Consider the following 16774-nt stretch of genomic DNA (forward strand, 5'->3'; position numbering starts at 1 on the left):
TACTTTTAAGAAGTATGCTTAGAAACTGGTATACATTTCTTTTCGGTTACTCCAGTGTTGTTTTCGTGACGTTGGTGACGTTAGTGGCGTCAGTGACTGTGGCTAGCAAGTTAGCCACCGTTAGCTTCACCCTTCGCCACAAAAATGTAAATTCTACTTAAACCGTGCTACGGAATGTAAATCCCAATACAAGCAACTCAATGGCTACCAAGACGAAACGTTTGACACCTAGGTTGTCAATGTAGTCCAAATATTAACAAAGTTTCAGGGGGGCAAAAATAAATAATAATAATAATATATGAGATAACAATGGTTGTGCCCTTGCCGAAGGCAAGGCACACCCAACTAGCAACTTGAGGCTACAACTCCATGTTTACAACAGCACAGCTCGCTCGGAGCGTTCAATGTCGGTTCTATACTGTAAAACTTTAATGTTAATGATGTGTGTTTCAATCACTGCCATGATTGCCTGCCATATTTGGGACAAGAATCACAACTTTAAATTGCTTGCACAAAACTCTTGATCAGAACTCGGCATTTGTTTATTGTTGTCGTTCATTTTACACCGCTATGCGCAGAGAGCGCGATGGTGCGGGAGAGAAAGAGAAAAAGTGCGTGTGTGCGAGCGAGAGGCCAAGGTCTCCGATCTTGGCCACGGGTTCATTTACTTATTTTTGTGTAGGTAATTTGTTGTCAAATATGTTTAAACTTAAATAAATTAGGCCTACCTGCAGTATACAAGTAGTGATGTTTCGTTGTATTAATTTGTCCTGTTATTGACGTACCTAATGCGCAACCAGACATTCGAATATATTCTAAAACGTTTTTTTTTCAGGGAATATTCGAACGTCATTTTTTAGCAATCTTGACAGCCCTACTACTTGTCGTAACTGCACGACAATGCCAACAGACAGAATCGATCTGATTAAAGAGGCAGACCTGCATGACCTGGGTGTTGGTGGTCCACCAAAATGATCTTTCATCATTGACCACAGGCTCTTTCCCATGCTGTGTGAGGAGAAATACCTTTTATGTCAGCTTATCATAGGTGTAACCTATGGTCGGTCTGATCCTGTGGTGTGCTGGTAGCCCAAGTTTCAGTTACTAGTAGCCCCTTCAAGTTGTGTGAAACATGCTCACTGGTTTAGTTGATAACTTGTTCGCTGCTAGGTTAAACAAACTACAGTGTAGGAAACGTTACGTAAAGTGTAGGAAACGTTACGTCCGTGAAACTCCTGATGTTTGCAGACGACACCACCCTCATTGGGCTCATCTCTGGTGGAGACGAGTCTGATTATAGGTGGGAAGCAGACAACCTGGTGACCTGGTGCAGCCAAACAACCTAGAGCTCAATGCTCTCAAGACAGTGGAGATGGTTGTGGACTTCAGGAAGAACACAGCCCCACTCACCCCCATCACCCTGTGTGACTCCCCAGTCAACACTGTGGAGTCCTTCCGCTTCCTGGGCACTATCCTCTCCCAGGACCTCAAGTGGGAACTGAACATTAGCTCCCTCACCAAGAAAGCACAACAGAGGATGTACTTCCTGCGGCAGCTGAAGAAATTCAACCTGCCAAAGACAATGATGGTGCACTTCTACACAGCCATCATTGAGTCCATCCTCACCTCCTCCATCACCACCTGGTACGCTGCTGCCACTGCCAAGGACAAGAGCAGGCTGCAGCGTATCATCCGCACTGCAGAGAAGGTGATTGGCTGCAATCTGCCTTCCCTCGAGGACCTGCACACCTCGAGGACCCTGAGACGGGCGAAGAAGATTGTGGCTGACTCCTCCCACCCTGGACATTCCCTGTTTCAGTCACTCCCCTCTGGCAGAAGGCTGCAGTCCATCAGGACCAAAACCTCACGCCATACAAACAGTTTCTTCCCTTCCGCTGTTGGCCTCCTCAACAAGGCCAAAGCTCACACTGACTGAATGTCTTTAAAACTTTTTACATTTTGCACTACACTCATTCCTGTAATATTTGTATTTTATATTGTATTTTATATTGTAAATTGGCAACTTATATTTTACTTATTGTATATTTTATTTTAATTGAATTCCACTTAGTATTGCTAGTTTATGTATCCTTAGTATAGTTAGACCACATATTTAAATTTAAGATTCCTATATGTTTACTGTATGCACCTTCCTGCCAAAGCAAATTCCGTGTCTGTGCAAACTTTCATGGCGAATAAATCCCATTCTGATTCTGATTCTGACGTAACGGACCTAGCTTAGGCTACAATCAGATGTGAATTTCGGAGCTAGAGCTAGCGTAGTTATGTCAAAAACGCCAGTGTGTGTATGTAATGTTAGCGTATTGTAATGAACCTAGAATGTAGCCAGATTATGTTAGGAAGGAGAATGCCTACAAATGAAGCTGCACCACATACTTTGGAAAAGGTTCAGTTTTTATTATGGGTTTACAAATAGTTAAATTCATGCAGCTACTACCAGTTATGCCGGATACGGTGAGACTACTAAAGGCCCCAGCAAGCTTCGATATGCCACCCAACGAAGCGACTACCCCCAAGGCCCCGTTGAACTCGGGCAAGTCACACAACACTGCAAACCACCACAACAAATAAGGTTCCACACAACCACCCCCGTAGGGCACCGCACACACTCACGGCACTGCACTAGGCACACCCGACGCCCGCCGGGCTACACCCGAAGCCACCGTCCCTCGTTCACCCTCCCACCCCGGCTCATAAACTGGTACTACCGTTCGGTTAAAAACACACACACGCACCGAGGTAAAGGTTAAAAACTTAACTCGCCCGTATGACAAGACCCTCCCCCGGGGTCTGAGCTTGGGCACTGGCCGGTAAGGGGAGAGACAATAGCCACCGATCCAGCGCTCGTAGGTCCCGGCGGATGACGTCAGCGGGAAACCTCTTGCTGAGAAGCAGCCGATGCACTCCTATTTCCCCGCCTTAGCTATCAGTCACCCCACTAGCCTATCTTCACCGCCGGCAGCTCTAAACAGCGTGCGAACGGCACCCACCCTGTCTCCTTGAGTGCAGCTCGACGTGAGCCATCTAGCGCCGCTTCCCAGAACGCTCACCTGTCGCTGTCATCGCCCTATTCACTTGCTCATTATCCCATACCAGGTGTAGCTCATTAATTAACACCCCCCAGCTCTTCCCTTAGATCCCTCTTACAAGGGTCATGTCACAGTATTGCCCACACAACATCATTTCATCACAGTATTTAACAGGTTTATAATTATAATCCACTTCGGTAAAGGGATCCCTGCAAACGCTGAATCCGGGGGAAACTGGCGGGCTTTGGTGCTGTATAGAGTAGAAACTAGAGAGGCTTGGAAATGTTGAATGTATTGGGTGTGTACAACGTCAGCACACGTTAGCAACAACTCATAGATACTACGTCTGCAAGACTAAATGCACGTTCTAGTAAGACAGCAATATCAGCGAGCTATCAGCAAATTAAGAAAACTTAATTGGAGGTCAGTATTACATTAGAATCTTCAAATTCTGCTACTATTCATTGTAAAGATGAATAATGCACATGAAATGTACCTGCAGAAACACTGTGGCTAAAGACCTGTGTTGCCAAACTAACACGCATATTCGAAAATGCAGGCAAAGATATGTGCCTCTCACTGAGTTTCGGCGCCATACGAACAGTGTGGAGCTTGTCAAGCTCATAGAAGTTAACGATATGGCGCCAAAGAACATCTTTGCCTTGGATCTAAGGATGTAAATAAATATGAGCTGGTATGAGAATGTATCTTAATCATGCCATTCATCTTCATGAAACCATTTCAAAGACAAATCATGTCAAATGTATTTGCTGTGTTTAGTGTGCTTACCTTTAGGCCATACTTAAAGAAGTTGTTCCTGATGGACTTCACTAGGTGAGGGACATCGAACACCACAGGAACCCTCTGAACCCCCACCAAATTGCAGTGGGAATCCTGACCACCCAGAGGGTCCAGGGTGGCCCCAAGTAGGTACAAGGCTTTAATGTTAGTTGTTGCCTGGTCACATATTACTGCCTGCATGTTGGAAATGGGTAAATACATTGTTTCAATACATGGTTTGAGTGTAATTGTACTTTGTTAATGTTGCTGTTCAAAAGTCAGCAGAACATACTGTCAGCCCTATGTGTTCTATGTTCCCAATGGCATCCCTAATGCTGCTGGTAATTTCCACGGCTGGCATGGAACTGGGGGAGAAGAAATAGCTTATGGCCTGTTGAAGGAGAACGTTTCTGGTAAGTATGTTTAATATACAGAGCAAAAATAAATACATCTTGTTGGTCAGAACAACAAAACAATGTGTTGCTGGTGGCTTGCCTGTTTCCACTTCCCCAAAATGCCCCTAACCATGATGACCATTGCCTGCTTTGCAGCATGGCCTGATGGAGACACACCATACATGGCATCATGTTTCCTTTCATAGTCAAATTGCCTCTTGATGGCCATCTCATCTAAAACAAGAGTGCACATTCTTTCTGCAGGGGTCATGGTGGAGGCGATCACTCCCATTTGGGAAATGATTCCTTGCAGGAAGCCTGGCTGTTGGAACAAGCAAGTTAAAGGAACAGTTTCATGTATGTTTTGAAATTGTGAAGCTGGGTAATGTAAAGCAGTCTATGTTACATTGGTATTTACCGAGAAGTATCCCACACGTCCTGTAATGTATTTGCGGATTGTGGTTCTGAAAAGTAGAGCAAACATGCTTCTTAAGCATCTATAAGCCTTTGGGCTGCTGTGTAGTATCTGCAGCCCCAGGTCTTTCAGAGGTTTGCTTAACCTCCTTCCTCTCCCCTTTTTCCCAACCTCTGACAGTTGTGCCTTAATGAAGTTCCGGCAGCCTTCAGGACAGCTCTGCAGCATCTGTTCCAGAATTTCATGAGGACTACGGAAGAACAGGATGTAGGTGTTAAGATTGAAAGATTTTGTAAAAACAAAGATTTTTTATTCCAAATGCAGTGTTACGGGACGGGAGGTAAAAGCTTGAATTTGTCTAGGGGTTAAACTAAACTTTTCTTTGTATTCATGTTACGTCACGCTAGCCCTACGTGTGGTGCACAGACTTAGAATTCCATTACTTGGGTTGTTTAGACTTAGGCTTCCTTCTTTTTTCAGCCGTGCAACCGTTGCCTCTAGTTCTGCAATTCTCTGTAATAACAAAGTGCATCTTTTATTTGATTCTGTGAAAATGCTAGTCACAATCTAGAAATTGAATAAACCTTGACCCTTTGTTGAAGGCTGCTTAGGAGAATGGTCACCTGATTTTGTCCCTTCAATTGTGTCTTTTTCTATTCTTTCTGGTCCCTCTTGAGTTATTTCCTCTTTCCCTTCTGCTACTGCTCCTTCTCTTTCTCCTTCTGCTCTTTCTCCTTTTCTTTCTCCTTCTGCTCCTTCTCTTTCTCCTCCTTCTGCTACTGCTCCCTCCTCTGTCATATCCTCTATGCCTTCAGGTGTCTCCACAGTTTTTTTCTCTGTCTCTAGAATGTCCCTCTCTTTTACCTGCTCCTCAGAGTGCCTTCTTTCAGCTTTTGGAGGATTAAAACAGTCAATTAATCTCAATGGATCATTTAATGTTAATTCATTTAATTTAATGTTCCTGTAAATGAAATGTAATGATAATGTTCCTGAAAATGTCATATCTTGTCCTCAATTGTCATTCTTACCTTGACTTCATTTCAGCTTTTTTACAGGAGGAGAGTCAGAAGGTGGCAGGGGGTTGATGCAATCAACCAATGTAGGGGATGGCATCGCTGGTAAGTACATGTTTTACATTATGCTGTTTAAAAACATGACACAAAGAAAATTGTGAATATTAGTAATTGTATTTATTTGTATCAGTAATTGGATATTATGTTATTATATTTTATATATTAATTGGATTGTCATTTCCTTTAAACTACACAACTCACTTTTACAAGGAAGCATTCCTCGAAGTGTAGTTCACACACCACATATCCTCCCTGTACTAGCTCCTCATGTGACATGGTTAGTCTGAGGTCCTCCCGTCTTATATTTATGAGCCATCTCCTTCTCCTTAAATGGAAACGTGAATTAGATTTGTTTTTTTTTTTTCTCTCACAAATTAATATTATCCTATTCTCACACATTGGTTATTCACTAGCTCTTCTTCGCTAGCTTCTTCTGTTTTCACATTTGTTCTTCACTATCTGTTTGTTCCTTTTTGTTTTTGAACCGCCATTGTGTTATGGTTGTATTCTCCGTAAACTGTATGCACACCAGTCATCAAGCTCCCTAGAGAGCACAGAGTTCTGTATTTCCCCTAACACCTCTTCCTTTCTTTTCTCTACAGTTGTACCTTGATGCTGTGATGTCTTTCATCCTACTCCTCCAACCCCCTACAAACACACCACCCTAATTATGTAGCTGTAGTTGGTAGTATAGTGCAATGATGATGTATTGTAGTGTAGTGGTATAGTATATTGTAGAAAAGGTTCATATTGTAGTATTGATGTAATTGTTATATTTTAGGTTCATATTGTTGTCATTCTGTTGAGACACCCCCTCCCACTATCCTTAACACACACATACACACCCACCCCTTCATTCTTTAGGTTAGTTGTAGTTAGTTATGGGTAGCACCTGTGAATGTGCTTTCGTGTGTCTTCCTCAGTCCTGTCTCCACCACAATTTCCCTCCCTTGTCCCTGCACCCCTTTATCTCTCATGCTTTTCATATGCTGTTCTATTTGGTGCAGAACTGTAAATATATCACCTTTAATAAATCATTGCAATGTTCAACATCTGATAAAGAGAAATCAATTTGATTCAGGATTAAGTGATATGTGTAGACTTCCATATGCAATGTCATTAGGCCACATTATATGGTAACTCTGAAGAAACCCATTCAGTCTGTAGAGGCTGATTCAGTGAATTAGTTACCATAGTTAAAATACTAAAAAAAACATTAATGCAGTAATGGAAGAGTCCCCCCTCCCAGCACGTATCATTGGGATCTGTGGTAGCCCACGCAACTTGGCTGAGTTGGACATTAGCCAACTTTCCCTCTAACGAGAACCCCTTAAATTCAGATAGACTCTGGCAATACACAGGAACACATACGCTACCTTTTTTCGTCCTTGGGAAATAAGAAATAGGACAACTCTTTTCCGCTATTTGAACAATTTGCACATCTGCGAGACATTTTATAATTTTTGTCATTTGTATTGATATTTATCACTATTGAGCGGGACATTGGCTGTTAGTTTTTTTAAGGTGGCAATACTGTACTATGTATCCTGTATTCGTGAACACAACAAGTACTCAAATTCAATTTATTTCCCATGTAAATTTCACAGTACATACAAAATTATAGGCAAATAAAAGTGCCAGCAACCCCAAAAAAATGGCTGCGGATAAAAAACACTTAGGGAAAAAAAAGTCCATCTTAACATTCCCCGTAGACGGGCTTTGACATTCTGGTTCCGCTTTGGATGCCATAAAGCGGGAGCTTTGGTCGTATACAGTCCTTCACTAACCAATCAGCATTCATTAGCAGAATGCTAGCGTGTTATGGGCAAAAACGACTCACCTTCTAAGAAATAGAAAGGACATAAGTACTCGTTCATTCAACTTTCGACCTATAATCCATGTTGAACATGCAAAAACTACAATCCAATCTGAGATTTATCAACGACAATCAGGCGAAAGAGACAAATTTTGCCGTTTAGCTCCATAGACTCCCATTCAACATGCACTCGCTCGCAATCACCCCCAGCGGAACTCTGGTGGAACTGCAACCAAATTTGGTACAATGGGGTTTAATAGGGAGTGGCACGGCTCTCCTTAAACGGGCTCTGTGTCAACCCAAAAGCCATAGCGAGTATGGGGACAAGCGCTATAAACAGGGGTGCAGATGGAATTTTTGAACTGGGGCGGAACAAGCTGTCAGCAGTGACGTGCAGTCAGGGTAGGCAAGGTAGGCACTGCCTACCCTGCCAAAATTCAAACGTAAAAATGTTTATTAAATAATTGTATTTAATAAACTTGTATTTGTATTTTTACTGATTATTCTTATGCAATATGTGTGTTATTCCAATTGTTTAGACGTTACGATGACAAATGTAGCAGTTACGCATAATCAAATAGCCTACAACAAAATGGTAGAATAAGCAGTGCTTTTACTGTCCATTCATTGTGGACGACAACGAAAAACTCATGTTGCGCATGCGCACTTCGATCCTGTATTCTTTAACATGTACGTCGAAAAGCACAACCAGAGCCTGTTTAAGGAGAGCCTGCCCACTCCCTATTAAGCCCCATGGTACCGAATTTTGTTGCAGTTCCACCAGAGTTCCACTGGGGGTGATCGTGGTCGAAAGCAGTCCAGAGTCTATGGAGCTAAACGGCTAAATTTGTCTCTTTCGCCTGATTGTTGTTGATAAATCTCAGATTTGATTGTAGTTTTTGCATGTCCAACATAGATTACAAGTCAAAAGTTGAATGAACGAGTATTTATATCCTTTCGATTTCTTACATGGTAAGTCGTTGTGGCCCATAACACGATAGCATTCTGCTAACGAATGCTGATTGGTTAGTGAAGGACTGACTACGACCAGAGATCCCGCTTGATGGCATCAGAAGCAGAACCAGAATGTCAGAGCATTAGCAACATTAGCAACAACATTAGCAAGCCAAAACTATTTCTAGCATGTGTATTGACAGGGAGAGCCTAACCTGTCAGCTGCGTTGTCTATGCCTCGAGAGAAAAGTGGAAGTAACCAGAGCTTGCCGTCAAGCAGTAGCTCTGGTTGTACGTTGTGTATGACGTCAATGCCATTTTCAAAGGTTTTTTTAGAACAGAAAGGCGACTTAAAAAATCCAACACCCCGCGGTGTGTATTTTTTTTGCCTCCCCTTTCGATTTCAGAATTCAAATTACTAGACCAAAAATTATATCCTGAGAAAAGTGGATTTTGAGGGGTATAGCTCCATAGACTTCCATTCATTCTGCACTCGACCGTTAGCGCCCTCATATGGAACTTGAGTGGAACTGCAACCAGTTCAGAACCCGGAAGTTTCCCGAGAGTGGGAGTTCTCTCTTAGACAATCTCTGGCACAACTCTGCTGTGCCTTTGCACGTAAATATGTTATGCCAGTAATCATCAACGTTACGTATCAAACATGGACCAATTAAAATCGAGATATTACTGGACATTTGTGCAGCTGACGTCATTACACCAGCTAAGCGTAATCCCCGCGAAATTCAAAGTAAAAATGACGGCAGCAGTATCTCCCCATATTGTAGAACTAAGAAATTTTTCAAAGCTCGATTTAATGGCAAAAATGAGTTGCTAGCAAGAGGGAGGCCCTATGCCAACCTTGCCTGAACTACACCAGCAAAAGGGACCAAAAATTGTCCGCTCGTTTAAAACGGACTGGTATGACAAAAAATATTGGCTATGTGGCTGTGCTAGCAGTCAGCGGCTGTACTATGGAAGCAAATCGTGACCAAAATTCTGAAAATTTTAAGAATTAAAATTAAATTAGTTAAGAATGTGGCTGCATTATTTGACTCATAAATGAAATTAGTAATCAATCATCCTATTAGCATTTTAATTTGCTTCTTTAAGACTGCTCATTCTTTCACTTAATTAAAATGAAAACGAAAAAGACATTTGAAATTTTATTTTCAAAATATGCCCCAGCAAATAGATACCAAAATTCAATTTGAAATGTAAAATTTAAAAATGAAAATGCATTTCCAGAAATGCATTTTCATTTTCAGAACGTGGCTGCAAAATCGTGACCACAATTCAAATGCATTTCCAGAAATGCATTTTCATTTTCTTCCTCAAGACTGCACATGTTATGCCGTAATCAAAAAGAAAACAGAGCGGACATTGCATTTTTATTTTCATGTTCTGCCCGCAAAGAACGAAAATGCATTCTGAGCGGCGCAGCAGAGTGACGTCAGTAGCCGCTCTTCTTCAGCTCCCTGCTGACCGAGCTACCCATCTTGTTTGGTAGGGGGCGGTGTGCACATACGCATTGCATTACATGGCAAATGTCCCGGGAAATTGATTGAATTGCCGGGTCTTTAGAGGACACATCACAGATCATGGCGCTCCCTCAAATTGTGCAGACACTGATAGAATTAGCTGAGCTGGTATAAACTAATAATATATCTGAGTCTGATGCCCGACCGAGTAGAACAAACTGAGTTGCTAGTTTGAGGAAGACCCAGATCATCTGGGATAGCACACATACGTCTTGCCGACGTTGGCCCAATGTGTAGAAGATACGTCGGCAAGATGTAGTATGGAGATTGTTGGTATTTGATCGAAACTGACTTCCAGACGATGTGTGGACGATGAATCAAATCACACCCGGCCGCACTACAGATATATTCTGATAGATAACTCCTTATATGCTGGCTATGTCCGATCTCTCAGAAAGCAAATATTTCACTATCCATAACCGATATGAAATGTTACTTAGCAAATGAACATAGCCTATAGGCTGAACATTGACTTTGATAGGAATAAGGAGACAATGAAAAATATGCTTGACCATCCAAAATTGGCTATAAGCAATAGACCAATTATCACCCTACGTCACACAACTGTCAAGCAGGCTCAACTGCGCATGTGGGTTGCAAAAGACAAACTTCTCCCCGTTCTACTACTCTTGGAGTGTCGTTCAGGTCATCATATATCTCTGGCCACTGGATTGCAGGGCTTGATATTAACTTTTTGAGGCTCTTGGCCTTTGGACAAATACATTTACGTTCACTTGTCTATGCACAAAAGTCACCCCGATACCCTTAAATAGCCTGTCCAAGTGATCGAGCAAAACTAGCCTGGCTAACGGAGGTCGCTTTCTCAGGCAAATGACGAATGAAACAGACAGGTTAAAGAAATCCGAGATTCTGGCTATCTTCACCAGACTCGTATCTACATTAGGCAGTCCTCCCTGACGTTTCTGGTGTAGAATGGAGTGAAATACAACATTGTGCACACTGCCAGTGAGCGAGTCTGACTGAGGCTAACGTCAAAACAGTGTAACTGGGATGTAGTCTTTCTCAGATTGCCAGTTGAAACAAATCAGAAAAATAATCGGACCAGCTGACTAAAAGCAGAATTCCCATATCTCTTGAAAGCTGCCCTGCTCGACTTTTTAAATGTAGAATTGACTGTAAAAGTGTAAAATTATGAACTTTGTGACATAACGTGAAGACATGGTTGCCGCTCGACTCTGCGGTCTGTACCGGGCGACATTCTCACTCAAATTTCAAGACTTTCGTGACCCAAATCAAAATTCTGATGCGACAGATCATTGGGTAATCGCTTTCTCTCCTAAAGGAATGTCCTCCTCGACGCTTTTGGTCTTTTTAAATCTAACTATTTGTATTATCCGTGTGGTCCTTTTGCCATTTAAAATGCTATCCTTTCCCGGTTTTCTGCAGCCACATTGCGCGCGCATCCCGATTGTTTACAAACAAATAATTGGTCTATACAGTAGCTAGCGTGACTTGATTCAACCTGGATTTTCTGTGTGGGTAATAATTAAGAGACACAATTGAAGTTCATGATTTTATATCAGGCTGGATGTTGATGGCATCAAGCTCTTAAAAGAACTCCAACACAGAAAAGAGAACAACGGAACATAAATATATAGGCTATAGCTTTGCCAGTTGTTCCACGTCTTCCATCGGTCTCCGCCGCCCTCCGAGTCTGTCTCGACTCACTTGGTAACAGTAACTGCCGATCTTGGCAAAGGAGAAGACACAAGTTTCATAAGCATTTGCTCCATACTGTTCCTCCAGAGCAACTTAGCTTTTGTTCTGAGGTAAAGTTCGGTCGTTCTGAAATCGTCTACTTTTCCCTGTGAATGCAAGCTGTTTCACCTTTGGCCTAGTTCAGACAAAATCTGAATTTCCGCAATCTGAATTTGAATTTCAGAAATCTGAATTTCAGAAATCTGAATTTCAGAAGTCTGAATTTCGAGAATCTGAATTTCAGAAATCTGAATTTCAAGAATCTGAATTTTAGAAATGTGTATTTTTTGATCAAAATAATTCAGTTTTATTAAATTTGGCATACAAATAATTCAGATATTATATATTCAACAGCAAAATATTTAAGTTTTATGAAATTCGACAAACAAATATTTCAGATATTTCATATTCAAATTTATATACTTTTGTCAGCTTTCTAGCTCCATAAATCCGTTGCTTTGCATCCTCCGACGGATGGTCTGGTGGCTTACGCCGAACAGCTCCGCTATGTCCTTTATTTTTAAACCATCTAATAAATAGTTTTCGATGGACTCGAACGGAATGTAGATGGTTGGTCGTCCCCTTCTCATTTGAGGCTTCACAGCATCCAGCCGTTCCAGGACTGAAGAGAGGTTTACTATGGCAACCTCATGGCTACCATGCAACCATGTGTACGTCTGTGACGGCAGAGTATGCAGCCAAGCTCTCTGTGACTTCTTTCGCTTCTTCTCGGTCACGGGCATCAGACTCAGATATGTTATTAGTTTCTACCAGCTCAGCTAACTCTATCAGTGTCTGCACAATTTGAGGGAGCGCCATGATCTGTGATGCGTCCTCTAAAGACCCGGCAATTCAATCAATTTCCCGGGACATTTGCCATGTAATGCAATGCGTATGTGCACACCGCCCCCTACCGAACAAGATGGGTAGCTCGGTCAGCAGGGAGCTGAAGAAGAGCGGCTACTGACGTCACTCTGCTGCGCCGCTCAGAATGCATTTTCGTTTTCGAATTATGGGTAGTTCTTTGCGGGCAGAACATGAAAATGAAAATGCAATGTCCGCTCTGTTTTCTTTTTGATTATGGCATAACATGTGCAGTCTTGAGGAAGAAAATGCAAATGCAAATAGGATGATTGATTACTAATTTTATTTACGAGTCAAATAATGCAGCCACATTCTTAAAATGAAAATGCATTTCTGGAAATGCATTTGAATTTGAATTGTGGTCACGATTTTGCAGCCACGTTCTGAAAATGAAAATGTATTTCCAGAAATGCATTTGAATTTGAATTGTGGTCACGATTTTGCAGCCACGTTCTTGAAAATGAAAATGCATTTCTGGAAATGCATTTGAATTGTGGTTACGATTTTGCAGCCACATTCTTAAAATGAAAATGCATTTCTGGAAATGCATTTTCATTTTAAAATTGTACATTTCAAATTGAATCTTGGTATCTATTTGCTGGGGCATATTTTGAAAATTAAATTTCAAATGTCTTTTTCGTTTTCATTTTAATTAAGTGAAAGAATGAGCAGTCTTAAAGAAGAAAATAAAAATGCAAATAGGATGATCTCTCATAGCAGGCTAACCACTCAGTAGTATCTGTTTTTTTTAATCCAGGACATTTTGACAGTTTTTTCCTCTGCACAAATCAGGAAAGAAAACAAAAAGTAAATAGTTTTGATTAGTTTAATAAAAATGTCCTCACAAATTCATTAAACCGTTCAAAAGTAGCCAAGGTATCAGTTTACATTATGCAACCCCACCTTAATGCTCCTGAGCTCTTGGGGTAATTGGGGTGTGCCTGCCTTCGGCAGCACAAACCATTGTTATCTCACATATATATTAATTTTTATTTTTGCCCCCCTAAGGCTCAGTCAATATTTGGACTACATAGACAACGCCTGTGTCAAAATGTTCGTCTTGGTCTCGATTGCGTTGCTTGTATTTGGATTTACGTTCCGTTGCACAGTTTAGGAGGTTACAACGTTTTTGTGGGGACAAAGTGCCTTTTGTCGACAAAGGGTAACCTGTGCTAGCTACGTCACCACGTCAACACACGTTAGCAGCTATGTCACCACGTCAACAACGACGCATGGATACAACGTGGTAGACTTTCTGGCTTGCAAATTGAAGCTTGGATTGCGAGTAAAAAATACCAGGTCGTGACAGTCTTTGAAATTTGAGCGGGTGCAGGTCGCCCGTGAAACCGCCTCGTCTTTTAGGCGGCAGCCATGCCATAAAGCGTCATAGTAGTATTTTTTGTAGCTAATTTTATAGTTCAATTTTACACTAAAAAACAGAAAGAGGGAAATGTTATGACGATATGACTATTGTGAAAACAGCCAGGTAGTGCGATTTTAATATAGGTTGCTGTAAAAACGTTGATTTGTTTGCTACGTGAGAGCCTGTCAGCCTCCATTGACGATTGCGTAAGCAACAACAGTTGTCAACAGTGTTGTCACTCAGTCAATGAGAGGCAGTTTGAACCGAAACTATACTGTCCTGTAGCTAGTGGTACGTGCCAGTGCCTCCGCTGGCACAGGACAGTAGTTAGTGGTACAGGCCAGTGCCTCCGCTGGCACAGGACAGTAGCTAGTGGTACATGCCAGTGCCTCCGCTGGCACAGGACAGTAGCTAGTGGTACATGCCAGTGCCTCCGCTGGCACATGACAGTAGCTAGTGGTACGTGACAGCGCCTCCACTGGTACAGGACAGTTACTGTTCTGTTGATAGTGGTACGCAAGTTTCTCATGGCAGTTGCATTTGGTGTATTGGAGCTTTTGTTTACTGTCATCGAGACTAACTGCCCCGCGGCCATTTTAGAATAGGAGAACAGGCTATTAACTTTTATTTTTTAAATATGTGTGGCGGCCTGCGGAAACCCGTGGATGTCGCGGCCGCTCATTGTAGCCATAAAAGATCGAAAATCGTTTTCTGTCAAAATTGAGATTTTTGATGTTTTGTATTGTTAACACCCTAAACTTCATTGTAATGTACAAAAAGTATATGATTACTTGGACCTTTCAGCTTGCAAGATTTTCAAGCAATGTCTGCCTGCTCTTTTGAGTGCTGCAGCAGCCCATAACAACTAATCAATGAAATAACTTGCTGAGAAGTTATAACTAGTGCTGTCTGTTTAACGCGTTATTAACGGCGTTAACGCAAACCCAAATTAACGGCGTCAATTTTTTTATCGCGCGATTAACGCTCTTTTTGACCTAGCAAACTTTGTAGTTTTTTTTCACATTCTGTTGCAACAACCACTGACGTTAGAAAAACTACAATACCACACCGGATCTAGCTAGACCGGAAACAAAACAACAGACACGCCACACCCACTTGTTTAGGCTTGCGAGCCGGCTAAACAGTCGTAGCAGAAGCCCGTTTATGGATATTAGACATTCTCTGGTAGTAGGCTAACGTTATGTTTTGAGTTGATTGCCAGCGCCAGAAGCCGAAATGGATGCCAATAAGATTCTGAATGGAAAGTTTACTTTTAAAAGGTTGCCAAATGGTTCCATTGACAAGACCAAAGTGATCAGTGTGTTCTGTCGTTGTGAACTGGGCTATCATCGCAGCACGTCGTGGAGTTTAAAATACAATTTTGATGGCCAAGCACACAGCTGATGCGAATTCTCCGCCTGCTCGTCAAAGCCAGGCAATTGCAATGTTGTTTTCAATTAAAAAAAAAACATTTGCACGAAGCAATCCGAACCACTTTTCCATGTCGATAAGAGCATTACAATTTGAAAAAAGAATGGATGAAAAAGAAATCAAGGGACATTTAAAATAGATACAAATGTGCGATTAATTGAGATTAATCGCGAGTTAACTATGACATTAATGCGATTAATTGAGATTAAATATTTTAATCGTTTGACAGCTCTAGTTATAACCCTATACTTAAACTGACATTTACATTCACAACGTCATTACGACCAAAAGGATTTTCTCCCATACCACTTTTTGACACAGGTCGACTTTAAAATGTAACTTCAGTTGTGATAAAGATATCTTAGGTGATTTAATGAGTGAGTGATTTAAACAGATTTGTATCCAGGAGAGTTTGTAGTTTCCAGTATAAAACCCAGGAAGTACATTTGCAATCATAGGGTGTCATTTATTGACATGGTTCTTCATATGAAAATAACAAACTATTATTAACAACTATATTTACTCAAAAGTATCGAAATGCAAATGTAGTAATGTACATGCATTGACTTCAGTTATTACTATTAATTATAAACGGCACTAGGAGGCGCTGATAACAACACAAGGATGTGCATTAGAGACGTAGGAGAGTCTACAACGGTGGCTCATGTGCACGCTTAAATTCAGTTTCTCTGAATAAAAAATGTGTTACTAATTCATTTCGTGTGTACAAGTCTGCTTTACAGTCACACCATTACACTATGTGCAATATAATGTCTAAATTGACTACTTTGTATGGTGAGCTTGTAGTGAGACATCAAACGTATGGTATGGAGTCTGTTAGCACGAACAGTTTAACTTATTTTTTTAAATAAAAGTTTATAGCCTATTCTAAAATGCCCGCGGGGAAGTTAGTCGACATGACAGTAAACAAAAGCTGCAAGACACCCAATGCAACTGCCACGAGCAGTGGCATTTTTATATGTAAAAAATTGATGGGGCAAAAAACATTTCAAAATATAGGATACCAGTAAGCTACAAAAGTCCCTCTTGCTACTGATGTGTTTATTTAACACGTCAACAAACAGCGTGGCTCCACACAACACTTTTAACGACAGCGGCTTGCTTCTACCAGGTGTTGTAGTACACAAACTGGAGAGAGACCTTCTTGTGTAATTGCTCTCCTTGTCTCTCACACACATGTAAAATTACCACTGTCATATTTACAAACCTAAATTAGGAATGCAACCAAGCTCAGAACCAATGTGCCTATAGGGCCATGCGCATACAGCAATGAGCTCAACACAACAGGAAGGCCACAACGAAGCAGAAATACAACTTTTTAGGGATACAGATCAATTCTATGCTAAGATAAGCAC

General features: G+C 41.4%; 1 long non-coding RNA gene across 3 annotated transcripts; it reads left to right on the forward strand.

Annotated features, from left to right (window-relative positions):
- Positions 1-4476: 4476 nt before the first annotated feature.
- LOC124462538 lies at positions 4477-7063 on the forward strand. 3 transcript variants are annotated; one of them, XR_006955447.1, is made up of 4 exons: positions 4477-4582; positions 4821-4980; positions 5685-5758; positions 6316-7063. It is a non-coding gene; the product is annotated as an uncharacterized LOC124462538 (long non-coding RNA). The 3 variants fall into 3 exon arrangements; XR_006955448.1 differs by having other exon boundaries at positions 4482-4582; positions 4821-4907; positions 6316-7058; XR_006955449.1 differs by having other exon boundaries at positions 4530-4607; positions 4821-4907; positions 6316-7060.
- The last annotated feature ends 9711 nt before the right edge of the window (positions 7064-16774 follow it).

Source organism: Hypomesus transpacificus, unplaced genomic scaffold (genome assembly GCF_021917145.1).
Source record: "Hypomesus transpacificus isolate Combined female unplaced genomic scaffold, fHypTra1 scaffold_224, whole genome shotgun sequence".
NCBI lineage: Eukaryota > Metazoa > Chordata > Actinopteri > Osmeriformes > Osmeridae > Hypomesus > Hypomesus transpacificus.